The following is a 19,409-nucleotide window of genomic DNA, read 5'->3' as shown; positions in this document are numbered from 1 at the left end:
AGGCGCTGATTATCTGTATCGAGACCAGACTTGTCATCGAGGCCTCGCAAACCTGCCACGGAGGCGTCAGATCAAGTCGCATGGAGTTCATTGAGGCACAAGGCCTCGCTCGATGAGCTGCAAGATAACCAATGGCGAGACCATAGTGATCCCTATGTCCCCTCCAGGACCTCCGGCCACCTGAATCCCACCTGGCCCGGAAGCAGCTACGGCCGATCAGTTTCGTCGGCATGCTGGCTGGATGGTCGCTGACGCCAACTGGAATGACAAGACTCGCTGGTTGGAAGGCGCTCTGAAATTGGTCTCGTCCTTGGCCATGGAAAAAAAGCCCTTGCCGGTCCGGCTTGTCTCTTGTTGATCTAGGTCTGTCCAAGATGGTGTAATGTCGGGCTGTCTTTGTGAACACCCGAGGGGACTTACAGGGTCTATCCGACGAAGAGACCCACCGCTTCCAGAATCCAACAGACAACCAATGCTTCTTGTGTCTGCTGTTGTCGGATAGAAGAGGGAGCTGACGTTCCTGAGCGACGAGCTTGGGCTACTAGGCATGCTCAAGAGTTACCTCGGATGTGAAACGAGGAGACCAGGCTGTACACCACCCGCATCAACAGGCGTTCGTCTAACGTCGTGCCGTCCCACTTGGACTGTCCGTGAACTGGCTGGTGGAGGTGACAGTGCTTGGCAGCTGGTCGGGAACCCTGCCCCTGCTCGTTCTTCCTGTCTCTCTTTTTCTCTCCACACACTTCTCTTCCTCCCCCAAACGCCCTCTATGCTCTGGCATGAATACCTCGGCCTTGAGTTCTGGTAGGGCGCCAGCTTATTGTCCAGTGAGGTGGCATAACCCCCGGCTTTCTACACATGCGCGTAGGGCACCCGGAGGTCGGTGACTTGGGAATGGGGCCCTCCACCCGATGTCAGTAAGAGGCCGTCGTACTCGTTGGGTGGCCCAGAAAGAGATGGATAGATACTTCTGATCGGTCTGGGAAAGGTTCTCGAACAACTGGGCATACAGTACTGCGGAGATTCATCGGCGCTACCCTACTGTGTGCTACTTTTGCCATCACCCCATCTCGTCTCCGCTTGCGCCACCGCCCGTGTCCGGAATAGGAACTGGTGACTCTTAAACATCTGCAGTGGAAACAAACAAATCAAGGTTCGTAGTCTGCAGCAGTCCTGGGCCAGGGCTGAAAGGCTCCAACGCAGCGAAGAGGGTACCTAGGTATCTACCTAGGCACTCATTGGTGACACTGAACATAGTGGAGCCGGTCTCACCAGGATTCGCCCGAGGAAAACTTCCCCACACTTTGGGAATTTTGCATCGGCCCCTTCCAAACTTTGCCAAATTAGCCATTGCCTCTCAGTAATGACCTGTTGGTGCAGCAAGTTCAACTCGGCTGTGCGATCGATGCACGGACTGCATTCTCCAGATTGGTGGAACTGGGACGGCTCGCGATGTGAGTATAATAGATCTGTGAGACCTCCTTCGAGAAACAACACATCCCAAAGATCAGTGTGTATTAGTCTCTTCCTGCATATTCTGAGCTACTCTCTTTCGCCCTCTGGTCTGTTTCTTTTTCGCTCGAGTCCTCATACACCTATCTATTCCTTTGGGCCCACCACCTGTACATTCCGGCTTCAGCTTTCGAGCGTCTAAGTCATCACATTCTCAACTTGTCCGTCCATACATGAGAATCGGCTGTGGATTTCTTCGGAGTCATTCGTCTTGCGGTACAGCGTTCAGTTATCGCCGGAAATCGTCATGCCAGAAGAGTTCCTCCCGAGACTCGGACAGGCTCTTTTTACAGTCCAGTCCATTATTGCGTTTGCTGTTTTCCTGTTCGCAAGTCAGCGGGAGGCTTTTCCTTGGGCTGGTTGGGTAACGAGCATGTAAGCGTTTTTATCAGTTCCAGGTGTCTGCACTGCCGAATATAGTGTTGTTGATCGTTGTGCTGATGCTTCTTGTACTTAGTGGTCTGGCTGTTGGCAAGTACAACCCTTGCACTTGGAAGGCTACTTTAGTTATCCCCTTTGGGGCACGTAGCCTCTCAGAACTTAGATAGAACAATACCAATATATAATTGCTTCCTATATGATTATTATATATATGAGAAACTTATTAATATTAATTAATAGTTATAGGCATTATAAATTAATAAGATAAAAGAGGCAACCTTATAAAGATTTCTTTAACTTAAAAAATTATATCTTTCTTATTAATAAGCGCTATATAGCAATAATTACTTTTTTAAGCTTTTTTGCATTATTAAATTCTTTAAGTAAATATTGCAAAGATTAAATAGATTAAGTAGCATTCCTTATAATATTTATATATATATTTATCGCTATTTAGGAAATATGTATTTATTATATATAAGACTTTATTAAAAACGAACTTATTTTTAAATCCTTTTTAAGACTTAGCAAAACCTAATAAAGCTTTATTTTATTAATAAATAAAGTTTATAATTATTGCAACTATTAAATAAATAAAGCTTATAATTATTGTAATTACTAAATGGACGAAGCTTGCAACTATTGCAATTACTAAAGCTAATGCAATGCTATATTATAAGCAAGCGTAAGTTATGCATTATACTTTTAGCTAATATAAAAAAACCTAATAATAGGAAAAAGCCTTAGCTTTTAAGGCTTAAAGGAATTAAAAACTTCTTTCTTTTAATAATTATAACTTGCTTATTATTAAACTATTATTATTAACTTATTCTTAAATATTATTTATTTTATTAATATTTCTTTATTTTATTAATTTTACTCCTTATAATATTTATTATAAAAATTTATAAGTATAGCTAATAATGCTAAAAAGCCATTAGCTTTTATTAAAAAGTATATAATTAATAAAATGCTTACTTAAATTTTAATTAACCTAACCTATTATAAATATATTAACTTAAAATTATAATTTATGGCCCTTGCATAAAGAGCATTAATAAAATACTTAATTACTTATTTAATAAGTACTTTAGCAAGTTATATATAATAAAATCTTTATAATAATAACCTTTTTATTACTTATTATAAGGATTACATAATATAAATATAGGCAATATTTAAAGCATTATTAAATTCTTGCTAATAATGCTTAAAAGTCTTTCTTTAAATATAAAGTATTTATATAGGATGCAATAATTAACTTATGGCATTATAATTAATTATTATAGCTTAAGCTAAGAAAAGATTAAAATAAATTAATAATAAGCTTTGTAATACCTTATTAGCCCTAAAATTAAGTATAAATAAATATTATATATAACTTTAAAAATAATAATTATAAGCATAGCCCTTATAAAAGCTATAAATAAGCTTTAAATAATAATAATTACTAAAAGGATAATCCTTAAAATAATATTTACCATTATTATTAATTTTAAGCACATAATTACAAAACTTAAACCTAGTAATATAATTTATTAAAAATTAATATGGCTAACAAGGCTTATTATTATTAACGGAAAGATAGAAATAAAGCTTATATTAAAAATATATATTATATTTAGCATAACCTTAAGCTATTTTAAAAATGCCTTTATTAAATAAGAAGTATAATTTATATAAAACTCTTCCCCTATAATATATTTTTAATAAACGCTTAAATTTAGCAAAGTTAATATAATTTATAAAAACTTTTAATAATTCTTATAAATATATTAAGGACTTATATAATTTATTAAATAATAAAATAAAGATATTTTTTAATATTTATTATTATATTAAAATTTAGCTAAATTAATTTTATATAGTTTTTCCTTAAATGCTTAAAAATTAAGCTAAGGTATATTACCTTTATTTTATAAATTAAATTAATATATTTATAATAACATACCTTAAAATTAAAATGCATTTTAATATAAACCTTAATTACTAATATTATTATATAAATTAAATAATAATAATATTTATAAAGATAAAAGCATAAAACTTAAATAAAAACTTATATAAGGTTTTATATTTAATATTTAATAAATTATAACTTTATTAATAAGTATTAAGCTAAGATTATATTAAAAAGGATAACTTAAGAATAATAATAATTAAAGCTTATAAAAAGTTTTTAAGCTAAAAATAGCTTTTTTTAAGCTAGCTTAATTATATAAAAAGTTATTTTTAAACTTAAAATTTATAATAAAAATATAGCTTAGCTATATAATTATAATTTATATTATAAATAAAGTTTTAAATTAATATTATATTAATTATAAATATAATAGCTAAAAGCTAAAGAAAGGATAATAATTATAATCTTAAGCGTTTTAAGGAAATTAAAGGTTTAGCTAATTAAATCCAAGCTATTTAAGCTTTAAGTAACTAAGATCTTATAGCACTAATTATAAAGCTTAAAGTAATAATACTTATAAAGAAGGAAAAGAATAACCTTAAAAGAAAAAATATTATATTTATAAAAAGGAGAAATGCTAATTAATTAAATATTTAATTAATAAGTAATATTTAATAAAAAGAAGCTACTTAATATAATATAAATATAAAGGTTATAATAATAACTTTAATACTTTTTTAAATAAGTTTAAGAAATATAAAATAAATAATAAAGATAAATTTTATAAATATAAAGATAAATAAAATTAAAATAATAATTATAATGGCAATGCTTATATTATAAAGATAAGATTTAATAAAAAGGTTTATTATATAAATATTAATTTCTTAGCTAATAAAGCGTTTATATATTAAATTATTAAAGATAATATTTTTTAAATAAAGATAATTATTATAATTAGCTAATTTATTTTAAAAAATAAATATAATTAAACTTATTTTTAAGGAATTTTACTAAATATAAGAGCATTATTAATATTTATGGCTAAATATAAGCAATTTCTTATATTATAATAAAAAAACTTAAAGTATTAAATTAATATAATTATTATAAAAAAAGCTAAAGTTAAATTTAATAATAAAATAATTATTAATTTGCTTAGCATAATAAAAGTTTTTATCTTAATTAATTATATTAACTTTTATATTATTTAAGCATAAATTCTATTCTTGCTTTGCTTAGTAAATATAAATAGGCTTTAAGTATATTATAATAATATTATAAATAAAATGATTTCCTTTAATAATGTGATTATTATATTAATACTTAAAAAATGGGGTTATTTATGGTTTTTCCTAAATTAAATTATTAATGCTATATATTTCCTTTTAAAGATAAAAATAAGGAAACTTTACCATTGCTTTAAATATTTATTAATAAATTAATTATATTAAATGCTTAAAAAAGCTAATAATTTAAATATTAATAAATAAATAATAGCAAAGATTAAGAAAATATATTATTATTATTAAATAAATAAACTTGCATTTAGGTATTTTAAGTTTATATTATGCAATAATTGCAAATTTAACTATAAAATCTTGGTTAATATAATATATTTAAGCAAACGCTTAGTTATTTACATTATAAATTAAGCTATTACTTTTTAAAAAGCAAAATTCTTAAAATCTATATTTATAAAGATTGCATAATAAATATTACAAATGCTTTAAATTAATATATATTAAGAACTATTAAATATTATTAAATATAATGCAAGACTAAACTTTACATTCTTAAAATTTTATTTAAAGGCATAAATAATAAAAATTAAATGCAAATAAGTTCTTATAAAGGTATATTAATTTATTAAGAAAATTAAGAGATATTATTAAGTCTTTAAATAAATATATAAAATTTTATATATTAAATTATATAATAATATAAATAATAATGCTATTTTATAAATAACTATAAAAGCTATTAATAATATTGCTAAATTAAATAAATTGGTTTTTATGCTTTTAGTTTTTAGCGCCTACCTATAAATATTGCATAAATTACTATTATTATTATTAATATAAAAGCAAGTAAAAGCTATTTTAAAAGCTATAAAGATGCTGCGAAAAATTATAGCTAAATGGTAAGTATAAAATGCATTAAATATTAAGGTTAAATCTATCTTTAATATAAAATATTTACTATAATACAAAGTTTGCATATAAAGAGAAAGAAAGGAATGAAAGGGTTTATATAAGGTTATTATTATAAATAGCTATAATATAACTTTAAATATGCTAAATAAAGCTATAATATTTAAATTAATAATTATTTAACTATATTATTAAGATAATAATAAGAAAATGCAATCCTTATAAGCAAAAAACTTAGCTATAAAACTTTAAATATAATTTATTATATAACTATTATTATTAAAAATAAAAGATTACATTATTATATTATATTTCTTAAAGAAAGAAAATAAAAACTATAACTTAATAATTAAATTAAGATAAGATAAAGTTATTATAATACTAAGCTTATTATTTAAAAAATTTAATAAAATAAAAATTAATAACTTTATTATTAAAGGTATTTTCTAAACTAAAAAATAATTAGTAAAGCAATATAGCAAATATTATCTTTTTAAGTTCCGCATAATATAAAAAGTAAAAAGTAAAATTATAAAACTTTATAAGAAATTTTAATTTATTATTTAAGGTTATAATAATAATAAAAAAGGAGTAATCTTAATGCAAAGCTTAATTATTTAAAAAGTAAATTAATAAATAATTCTTATATTTACTTTTTTATTAATTTAAGAAAAAGGCATAATTCTTATACTTTAAGATATTACTTAAGCTTACCTTTAAATAAAATTAAAATTATATAAAATAATCCTTATAAAGCTATTAAAAAAATTAAAGAATAAATATCCTTTAAGCATAATTATTTATATTATTTAACCCTTATATAGCATAGCAGAATTTAATATTTATTAATTTAATATATATTAAAAATATTATTAATAAAAGCTTAAGATAAATTGCTTTATATATAATTCTTGCTTAATATTTATAAAGCCTACATAACCCTTTAAAATAATAAATATATAAATAAATAATATATTAATTTTATTTATATTAAAATTTTAAGATAAGAAGGAAATTAAGATAAAAGCTATAAAATTACAAAGAAAATTAAAATAAAAGCTAATGCTTAAAAACCTAATAAATTATAATAAGGCTTATATAACTATAAATATTATTAGCTTAATTACTATTTATTAAAAAGGATAAATTAATAAACTTACCTTTATTAATATAATAATTAAAGACGCTCCTTAAAGATACCTTAAATAAAGAGCTTGCAGAGCATATATAGCTTTAATTTATTAATTAAAAGCTTTATATAATCTTTTAATAGCTATATAAATATAAAACCTAAAAATAGGAAATTATAAAAGCTTAAATATATAATTATTATAATAAATAAATAACGCTATATAAAGAATTAAATATATACCCCTTAATCTTAAAATAGCAAAACTTTTTATATTTATAAATAAATTATTTATAAATAATTAAAACTTAATATCTTAACTTAAATATATTATTATCCTTATAAATAAAATTTATAAGGAAATTAAGGGATTTATAATAATAAGTAATATTCTTTATTAATTATTAATAAAGTATAAATATTGTTGGCGGGTGCAGGGAATTACGTAAGAAATGGTACTGCGCTAAATTCTGGCTGGCTATAAAAAGCTAGCTTTTACGCTTATTCTAAACATTCTTTTAAGAAATTAACTCTTTTCTTTTTTTATATATTTAATGCTTTAATTAAGCTTTTCTTATTTTTAAGAATTTTTAAAATATTTATCTTTTCCCTTTCTTTGATTTTCTTTTATTCTTATCTTCTCTTTTTATTGCATTAAAGCTCCTTTTTAAGTTATCCTTAAGAGAGTTTAATAAAACTTATTTCTTATTATTTAAATAGCTTGTTTTTATTAATAATTTAGCTTAAATATAATTTTAATTTTATATATCTTTAATTAATAATAAAAAGAATAAAAAGTTAGCTATAAGCTAATTATTTATTAATTTTATTTTTTTTTATTTTTATATTAAATATTATTAAATTATTTTATATATTAACTTAAAGCTTTAATTAAAGCTTATATTTATTTTTAATTTATTATAAAGAAAAGTTAAATATAATTAAACTTATAATAATATTATAAGTACCTTAAGATTATTTTTTAATCTTAAGGTACTTTTTATATTTTTAATATTTAAATAAAATATTATTTTAATTTTATATTAATATATTATTAAGCTTTAAAGTTATTTTAAGTTTTTTATTAAAGATTATGCTTAAAATATAACGGTAATATAAACTTAAAATTAAAATAATAAATTTAAACTTTATAAATATTATTTAATATTAATTAAAAATGCTTTAAACTTTTAATTAATATTTATTATTATTATTACAACCTTAAGTTTAAAGTAAAAAAAGCTATAATATAAAATTAAGATATTTATTTTGCTTACTTATAAATTTAATAAATAACATTATATTATATATTTTTATATTAATTAAATTATATAAAAAATTTAAATTTAAAGTATAACCTTATTTAAGCTTTAATTAAACTTAAATTTAATTTATTAAAGATTTAATATAATATTAATAAGTAAAGCATTAAATATAAATTTAAGGGGTTTTCTTTATTATAGCTTTATAATTCTTATTTCTTAATAAAATATTCTTTTATTAAGTTTATTTTATTTATTATATTTATTAATACCTTTATCTTTTAAACTTTAATTTAAATATTTTATAATAATATTAAAAATAAATTTCTTAAAAATAATTGCTTTAATTAAAGATATTATTACTTTTAAGTTTCTTTATTTTATTATTATTTTAATAAAAATTATTATAATATATATATTATATTTTTAAGCTTAAAGTTTTCTTAAATTTACTTTTATTTTAAAAATACTTTTAAATCTTAAAAATTATTTATTCTTTTTTACTTAAAGTTAAAAAAGAAATCTTAAGAAACTTATTAAGAAAAAAGGAAAATTTAATCTTACTTATTATTAATTAAAGTATTAACCTTGCTTTAATTAAACCCTATAATTTATTATTAATAATAAATTAAGGACTTAAATTAATATTTTAAAAATCTTACTTTTTATTAATATAATAATTTTATTATAAATAGCTTTATTTATAATTTATAATTTAAATACCTTAAAATTTAATAAAATTAATATTATTAAAATTTTAAATAACCTTAAAATTATTACTTATTAATTTTCTTATTTAAATAATTAAATCTTAAAATTACTTAAATAATATTATATTATTTTAAACTTAATAAAAATAATTAAAAATATTATTATTAAATAATTTATTTAAAAAAACTAAAAAAAAAAGCTTTTTACCTTTTATAAGTTTAATAATTAAACTTATTATGCAAACTTAACTATAATTATTAAAAATATTATTTATAATAACCCTTATAATAATTTAAAAATATAAAAAAAAAAGATTATAAAATATAATTAAGAACTTAATAATATAAATAATATCTTTTTTATTATAACTTAGCTTTTTTATAAAGCACTTTTATTATATTTAAAAAAATAGCTAATAAAGAAAGGAATTACTTATAAGTTAATAAGAAATATTCTTTAATTAAACTTTAAATATATTTTATTAAAAAATATTAATTAAAAACTTAAATATTTTAAGTAAAATAAGTATTTATTTATATAAAATAATTTTAATTAAAATTTATTTAATTTAAAAAGGCTAAATTTCTTTTAAAAAAATTAAAATAATTTTAATTCTTTAAATTACTTTTAAAATAAAAACTTATAAGCTTAATAATCTTTATTTAAATTTAATTATATTAATATTATTAAAAGATATAATTAAGATTTATAAAATATAAATAAATTTATTAAAAAATTTATAAAGTTAAAACTTAATTTAATTAAGTTTAAAGATAAATTTAAATTATTTTAATAAAATATTAAAGCTTTTTCTTATAATAAATAATAAAGCAATTTTAAAATAATTAAGCTAAGGGCTATAAATTTTATTTAATAACCTTTAATAAAACTTAATTAAAATAACTTTAATAATAATAAAGCATAAGTTATAATTTTAATGCTTTTCTTTAAAAAAAATAAATTACTTAAAGTTTATTATAGCTATATTTCCTAAGATTATAATATATATTAATATAATAAGCTTAAGTAACTTTTTTTAAATAGCTTATTAATAGCTTTTAAGCTAAAAAAATTATTAATATTCCTTAGCTTACTTAAAAATGCTTAAGCTAGCTTTTTAAAGTATTTAAACTTTACTTATATTTAATTATATTATAATTAAAATAATTATAATTTAAAAAGATATATTTATAATTAATTAAAATTCTTATTTAAAAAAAAATTTAATTTACTTTATATAATTAAATATTATAAGCTTATTAAGATAAATTCTTTATTTAAAGAAAAGGCCTTATTAAAAGCCTTAAAAGTAATTTAAAAGCTTAATAATTAAAAAAAAGTTAGCTTAATTTTAATACTTATAAACTTTATAAATTATATAATTTATATTAAAGAAAAGTTTATAATTATAAGTAATAATAAGCTTTTTTAAATAAATATTATTATAATTAAAAGAAAGCATATAATTAAGAATATTAAAGATTAAAATAAAGTTATAAAAATTATAAAGACTAATTATACTTAACTTAAAAACTTTAAAAAGGTAAAAAATAATTAATCTTAAATTATTAATAATAAATTATAGCTAAGAAATAAAAAGAAAATAAAGAAAAGAAAAAATTTATTTATTAATTAAAATTAAACTTAAAAGAAAAATATTAAATTTCTTATAATAAAAGTAAGCTTAATAAATGCAATAAATTTAAAATTAAAAAAGCATATTTAATAACTCTTATTATTTAAGAAAAAAGTAACTTAAGTAATTTTAATTATAATTATTAAAATAAATGCTATAAATATCTTAATACTTAATAATATTAATTTAATCTTAATTAAGTATTTATTAATAATATAATTTAAGATATATATTTTATTAAAGGTACTTTTTAAGCTAATATATTTTAAAAATTATATTAAAAACTTATCTTTTAAAATTAATATAATTACTTTCTTAAAAAATAATATTAAAGCTAATACTTTAATTAATTTATTATAAATTATTTAATATTAAGTTAACTTTATTATTATATTTATTATAAATATAATTAATTAAGAATATTTTAATTTAGCTTACTTAATAATTTATATAAAAGTAAATAATTACTTTTTATAGCTTACTTTCTTAAATATTAAAATTAAAATAAATTTCTTACCTTTATTATATTATAAATATAATAAACTTTTATATACTTTGCTTAATAATATAAACTTAATAATATATAATAAGAATTCCTTATTTTTAATTAAAGTTATAAAAAAGTAAATTTATATTAATTTAAATAAAATTAAAGCTATATTTTTTATTATTAATAATAAGGCTTTTAATACTTTATATTATATTTTTTTAAAAATACCCTTTTTTTTAAATATAAACTTAATATTTAAATAATTAAAAAGATATCTTTATACCTATCTTATCTTTAATAATATTAAAGTAATATATAATTTAAGATAAAAAAACTAAAAGCCTTTTAAAGTAGCTCCTTTTAAAAAAGCTTAAATTCCTTAAAAATACTTATTAGCTTTTAAAAGCATTTTTTTATTTTCTTTAAGCCTTAATTAAAGCTTAATATTAATTAATATATTAATAATGCTAATTTATTTTAATATTAAGGTAAAAGAAAATAAAAAGGTTTTAAGCATTTTCTTAAATAAAAATATAAAAAGTTTAATTTTTATATTTATAAAAAACTTTTAAATTAAAGTTTAAAAAATTTATTAAGTTAAAAAAAAAAGTTAATAAATATTAACTTATATTTATAATGCTTATTTATAAAAAAGAGTTGCATATATTAAAAAATAAGTTAATAAAATTCCTTTTACTTTAATGGCTATTAAATTAATTAATAAAACCTTTTAATCTTTAATTAAAACTCTTTATAAGTAAATAAATATTAAAGTTTATCTTATAAATAATTATTTTTTTAATAATATTATTCTTAAGGGCATAATTAATTAAAAACTTGCTTATAAAAAGGAGTAAAATTAGCTATAAATAAGAATTATAAAAGTAAATATAATGCTTAAATTTAGCTTAAGTTTTTTTTAATTAATAAGGAATTAAGATTAATGCTTAATTAATTAAATGCTTTTTTATAAAAAAATTATAACTTTTTTTTAAAATAAAAAAAAAAGATATTTATTTATTTATTTTTTAATTAAGAGAAATTTTTAATATAAAATTAATTTTATATTACTTAAATTAATATTAATATAGTATTATTATAATTTATTTAAATAATTCCTTATAAGGCATATTAAGTAAAGATAATTTAACTTTTAAAAGCTTTAAGAAAAATAGTTATTAAAATGCTTAAAGATTAATAAGTTAATAAAATTATTAAGAAATCTTATATTACTTATAAAAATTAATAGTTTTTTATAAAAAAAAAAATTTTAATTATTAACTTATTAATAATATTTTAAAAGTTAATAAAATTATAATTAAAAATATTTTTATTTTACTATTAATAAATAAGTTTATTAAGAAATTTATAATATATAAAATATTATTTCTTTTTAACTTTTTCTTAAAATATAATTAAATTAAGCTAAATAAGAAAAGCTAAAATATTATAATCTTTTTTATTTTAATTAAATTATTTTAATAATATAGCTTATTTATAAAAATTATAAATTTTATTACTTAATTTATATAATATATAATTTAAATCTTTTATAATTTAATTTTTATAATATATAAACCCTTTTTTAATAATATTATAATTAAAAGTTTAAAAATAAATTATAAAAATAAAAAAGTACTTATTTTATTAAGGGTTTAAAAATATATAATTAAGTATATTAAGAATTTTAATAATATTCTTTATAATTTTAAGCTAATTAAAAAAGTAATTAATATTGCTAAATTAAAATAATATAAATAATAAGCTAATATTATTAATTATATTTATAAAATACTTAATTAATCTTTATTAAATAAAAAAATTATTAAAATTAATAAGTAAAATATTTATAAAAATATAATTAAGCTTAAATTTTTTTTAGGCTTATTAAACTTTTATAAAGCATAAATACCTTTTTATAAAATTATTATTAAGTTATTATTTAATTTTTTAAAAAAGAATATACCTTATTAATAAATTTTAAATTATTAAAAAGCTATAAATACTTTTAAAGCTATAATTACTTTAAAGTTATACTTAATTAATATTAATTATTTTAATAATAAAATTATTTTTATAATAAATATAAATTTTAAGAAATAAAGTTTATACCTTATATAAATTAAAAATAAATTATAATATTTAATTTAATATAAAAGTAATACTTAAATAAAGGTTAAAAAGCTATATAATATAATAAAATAAAAATGCAAAGCTATTTTATATATAATTAAGCGCTTATGCTTTTATATTTATAATATTTACTTTATATTAAAAATAAATTTTAATATTTTAATTTAATAATTAAAAGGATTTGCCTTAAATATATTAAGCGCTTATATTATAAGATAGTTAATTATAATTAAGATATATAATTTTATTATTTATTATATTAAAAATTTTAAAAATATTATTATAAATATATTTTTTAAAAAGTTATTAAGGCTATTAAATAAAGTAAATTATAAATTTAAAGAAAATATTAAGGATTAATATAATGCTTTTTTTAATTAATTATCTTAACTTTAATTATTTAATTAAAAATTATTATTACTTAATAATTATTTTTAATTAAAAGAATTACTTAAGATTGCTTAATATCTTTATTATAAAACCTATCTTAAAAACTTAATATTATAATAATAATTATTCTTTTATAAAAAGGCTTATTATTTCTTTATTTATAAAAAAACTCTTTAAAAATAATTTAAAAAGAATTTACTATAATAATAAGTTATTAAATAACCTTAATTAAAAATAAAAGATTATTAAGAATTGCTATACTTTTCTTAAGTATTATAAAAGGAATGCTATTTATTTTAAAATTTAAGCTATATATTATTAAAAAAAAATATATATTAATATTAAAAAAGCTATTACTAACTATTCTTATTATAATAAGTAAAATACTTAAATTTATAATAATAAAATTATTTTAATTATATTAAATTAATTATTTATTAAGATTTATATTAATATTTAATATTTACCTTTTAATTAAAAATATAATAAGCTAATTAAAGAATAATATAACTTAATAAAATAGGTTAAAGCTATGCTTTTTAAAGTAATTAACTTAAAAAGTATTAAGAAGTTCTTTATTTAAAAATTCCTTTTTAAATAAGGGCTTTTAATAAAGGTAATAATAAATAAAGGATAAGAAAATATAAGTTAATTTGCTTAATATTTCTTAATAATTAAAGTTAAGAAAATTATAATCTTAATATATAATCCTTATATTAATAATATTATTAAATATAAGTATTTTATTATTATAGCTATTATTAAGAAAATGCTTAATAAAAGGATTAAAAGCTAAATATAAATCTTACCTTATGCTTTCTTTATTAATTAAACTTTATTTAAAAGATTTTATAAAAAAAGTCCTTTTTATTTTCTTTATAGCTTTAAATTAATTATTTTAATTAAAATTATTATTCTTATATAACGTATTTAAACTTAAACTTTAAATATATTTACTTAAGATGCTTTTAATTCCCAGCTTTAATTACTTCTTAATTTCCTATAGGATATAAAGATAGTAATTAAATTAATCTTTAATTATAAAAGGAAAGCTATATAGCGAAATATATATTATAATTTCTCTTAACTTATTTTCTTAAAAAAGAATAACTTAATTTTGCTTATTAATAAGCAAAGAAAAGCTAATTATTTCTTATTTTAAAAATTAACTTATTATTAATTTAATTCTTTTATTATTTATAATATTTATTATAATAATATTTATAAACTTTGGATATTTAATGGTATTTACCTTTTAAATATATTTTTATTAAAATAACTAAAAAGATTTATTAATTATTTTAAAATATAGAAACTTAAACTTTATTTGCTTTAAGAAATTAATTTTATAGCTATTATAAATAATAACCTCTTTTTAAATATTTTAATGAAATTTAGCTTATTTAACCTTATCTTAAATAATCTTAACTTTAATTATTATTAAAATTAATTAAATATATCTTTATTTATTGCTTAAATATATTAATTATTTATAAGCTTAAACTTATTAAATTCTTTAAACTTTAATATTTAGGATGCTAAACTTATAATATACTTATATATAAAATAAAGGAACTTAAGAAATAAGCCTTTATAATTTATTAATATTCTTTTGCTTTAATTAAATAACCCTTAATATTCTTAATATAATTAGCTTAGCAATACTTTTAAATTTTAGCTTAAGTATTTATTTAAGGGGGGGGGGTTGTCTTTTCTTATATATATATATATATATATTTATTATAATATGGAATTTTATATATATTTATTTACTTAATTAAATTTAGCTTTAAGTTTAAATATAAAATATTATATTTTTAAAAAATGCATTATAAAATTTATTATATACTTATTTATTATTTTCTTATTAAAATTAAAAACTTTCTTTTTCTTTTTAATAATTTAATTTATTTTTTTTCTTTTTCCTTTTATTTTAATTATTATTTATACTTTATTAAAAGCTTATTTTTATAATTAATATAATAAGAATTTTACATTATAGGGTTATAATTATTAACCTTAAATAATGCTAACTTCTTTATTTTAAATAATATTAAAGTTAATTATTTCTTTAAGCTATGCTATTTTATTAATAGTAATTATAAAGCTAAGTATACCCTTAAACTTTATTTATTTAGCTATTATAGCCTTTTATACTTTCTTTATATTATTATATTTATTAAAAGTATAGTTAAATCCCTTAATATAATAAATATAGTTAACATAAGCATTATTATAAAAATTATATAAGGAGTAATAATTAAAAAAGGGAATTATAATAAGAATGTTTTTATTTATAATTAAAAAGAAGTTATAATTTATATACTTTAAGTAATATTTATAAGGAAAAGCATTTTAATAATTATAAAAGGCTATAAATAAAGCTACTTAATAGCAATAATTAAAGTAATTATATATTATTATTATATACTTTTTATAAAAAGCTTTATTATTTTTCTTAATAATAATAATATTTATATAGCTTTTAATTAAATTCTTAATATTATTTAAAAATTATTCTTTTTATAGTTTATTAAGAAATTTATTAAATAATTCCTTAATTACTTTTTTAAAGGTAAGATTAATAAATTGCTAAGCAAGGTATTAATTTTATTTAATATTAATAATCTTATATATATAAATACCTTTTATAAAAGCATTATAAAGGATAGTTTTAATAAATTAATTTTTATTAAGGATATTTTTTAACTTAAAGAAAGTATAAATATTTTTAATTAAGATTTGCTTAGCTTATAAATTATAATAAATAGCTTAAAAAGGAAAAGAGGAATCTTCTTACATTAAACTCTTTAATTTTAATTAAAAAGAGTTTAATAATAAAAATATTATTATAAAAAGATATTAAAAAATAAGAAGATTATAATATTTTACTTTAATTTTAGCTTAACTTAAAGGCTAATTAAAGTTAAGAGGATATTAAAAAAAGAAAGGAAGAAGAAAAAACTTAAGGGAGAAAAGGAAATTTATATATATAAAGTTATTATAATAAAAAGAAATAAGTAATATTAATAATAAGCTACTTTATTATTAAAAAAAGTAATTTATTACCTTGCTTTTAATTAAGATTGATTTATTATTAAAAAGAAGTTATTTATTTTTAATTCTTTACTTATAAAGAAGTTATTTATTTTTTTGCTATAAAAGAAATTTAGCTAGGTAATTTATTTTAATTTATGCTTAATAAATTTATAAATTAAGAGGAAAGTACTTTATAATTAGCTATTGTTTAAGAAAAATAAAAGATTATATATCCTTTTATTTTAACTATTAATAAAATAATAAATTAATGGCTTTTAATAATAATTTATAAGCTTTCTTATTACTTTTTTCTTTTAATTAATATAATTATTTAACTTAAAGGTAATAAATTATTAACTTTTACTACTTTAACTTATATATATTGCTATATTTATTTATTTATAGCTAAGCTTTCTTCCATTTTCTCTTTTTTTTCTTCTTTTTACCTTTATATTATTATTAATTAAAGGTTAAAGATTAACTGCTATTTAGTTATTTTAATAATAATATACTTTTAATATATTAATTTTTTCTTTTATTTAATTCTTATTTAAGAATAAATAATAATTATTTATAAAAGCTACCTTAAGTTATAATTAAATATTAATTATATCTTTTTTTTATTTTTAACTCTCTTTATTTTAATTACTTATATAACAATTCTTAAAGATATAAAGCTTTTCTTATTATTATATTTCCTCTTTTTATTACTTAACTTTTATTACTTACTCTTTATTTTATTACTTATCTTCTTTACTTTCTTTCTTTATAATTAAAAGTTAAAATATTTTTTAATTAAAAAAGCAAGGTAAAAAAGCAATTTTAATTACCTTTATGCTATAAAATACCTTAAAACTTTAATGCCTTAATTTTAATAATTAAGCTTATTAATTTAAAAAAGAATAATTTAATATTAATAATTATAAAATTTTTTTACTTTAATAACTTTAAAAACTTATTTAATAAAGCATTGCAATTCTTAAATATTATAAATATTTAAAATTAATAAAACTTTATTTAAAAAGTAAGTATTAACTTTTTTAAAGATTCCTTTAAAATAAAAATTATTATAAATAAGATTTGCTTAAATAATATTTAATAATCTTAAACTCTTAATTAACTATTATTTTTTAATATAAAATAAATAATATTTAATAATAAGCTTATAAAGATAATATAAAAATATTTCTTAAGAATTAATCTTTATTTTAAGCTAAGAAAATTAATTAAGTTAATAAATTTAATAAAATAATATTAAATTTTTCTTACTTTTAATTTCTTTAATATAAAAGAAATGCTTTATAAATATAAAAAATTAAAAACTTAGCATATTATAGCTTTTATAATTTAATAACTTTTTAACTTTTAAGATATTATATTTTTACTTAAAGAACCTTTATATTATAATTATATTTTACTTAAGAAATATTAATAATATAAATTAATAAAGAATTATAAATTTATTATTATACTTATTTATATATTTAATTATTAAATAGTAATAATTTTTAATAAAATAAAGAATTATTACTTATTATAAAATAATTTTATATTAAGAAATAAAAAGAATAAAATAAATAAGGATATTAAAGCATTTATTTATAAATATTTAATAATTACTTTAAAAAATAAAATATAAGATTTTAATAAAAAGTTTATATTAAAATTAAGATAAATTAATAAAATATTTTATAAATAATATATTGCTAAGTTTATTAAAAATTACTTTAAAGAAAATTAAGAAAAGAATAATTAAAAGATATAAAATTAAATTAAGGCTTTTTTAATTAAAATTATATATTATAAAATACTTAAAGTTGCTATTAATATTATTATTTAAATATTTGCTATTTAATTAAAATTTAATAGAATTAATAAAGTTATTTAAATGCTTATATTAATTCCCCTTATTAAGATTAATAATATAAAAGTAATTAAAGTAAATAGTAAATTTTTATTATAAAGAAATATTATTTAATAACAGCTATTTAAATTATAATATATTAAGATTGCTATTAATTATAAAAAAAGTATAAGGGAAATAATATCTTTAATATAAATTAATTTAATAATTTAATTTTAAATATTTAATATATAATAAAATATAAACTTTTAAATAACTTAAAATTAGCTAAGTATAATTTTAATTAAATAAGCCTTTAATTTAAATATTATATTATAAGATATTTTAAAGCTAATAAAAAATACTTATCTTAATATATATAAGAATCTTTTTTATTTATTTATTTTAATAATAAATATAAATAAAACTTAAAGTATATTAATTAACTTAAAATAATTAAAATAATAATAAAGTTTATTTAAGGATAATTTAAAAAGCTTATAAATAAGCTAATTAAGTAATTAAATATAAAATATAAATATTAAAAATAAAAATATTATAAAAAGTAAAAGCAAAAGTAAAAGCTTTATAAAAAGTAAAAGTAAAAGTTAATAAAGCTAATATGTTATATTTAATATAATAATTAAAAAAAAAAATAAATTTACTTTTTATTTTATAAAAATATTTAAATTTTTAATAGCTATATTAATATTAATTATTAAAGTAAACTTTAATAATTAAAAAAATATAATTAATAAATATATTACTAAGTAAATTTTAAAAATATTTAAAGCTTTTATAAAAAAGCAAAAGTTATAATAAGATAA

Source organism: Diaporthe citri (genome assembly GCF_014595645.1).
Source record: "Diaporthe citri strain NFHF-8-4 chromosome Unknown scaffold_6, whole genome shotgun sequence".
Lineage (NCBI taxonomy): Eukaryota > Fungi > Ascomycota > Sordariomycetes > Diaporthales > Diaporthaceae > Diaporthe > Diaporthe citri.
Note: the sequence above shows the minus strand (reverse complement) of the source record.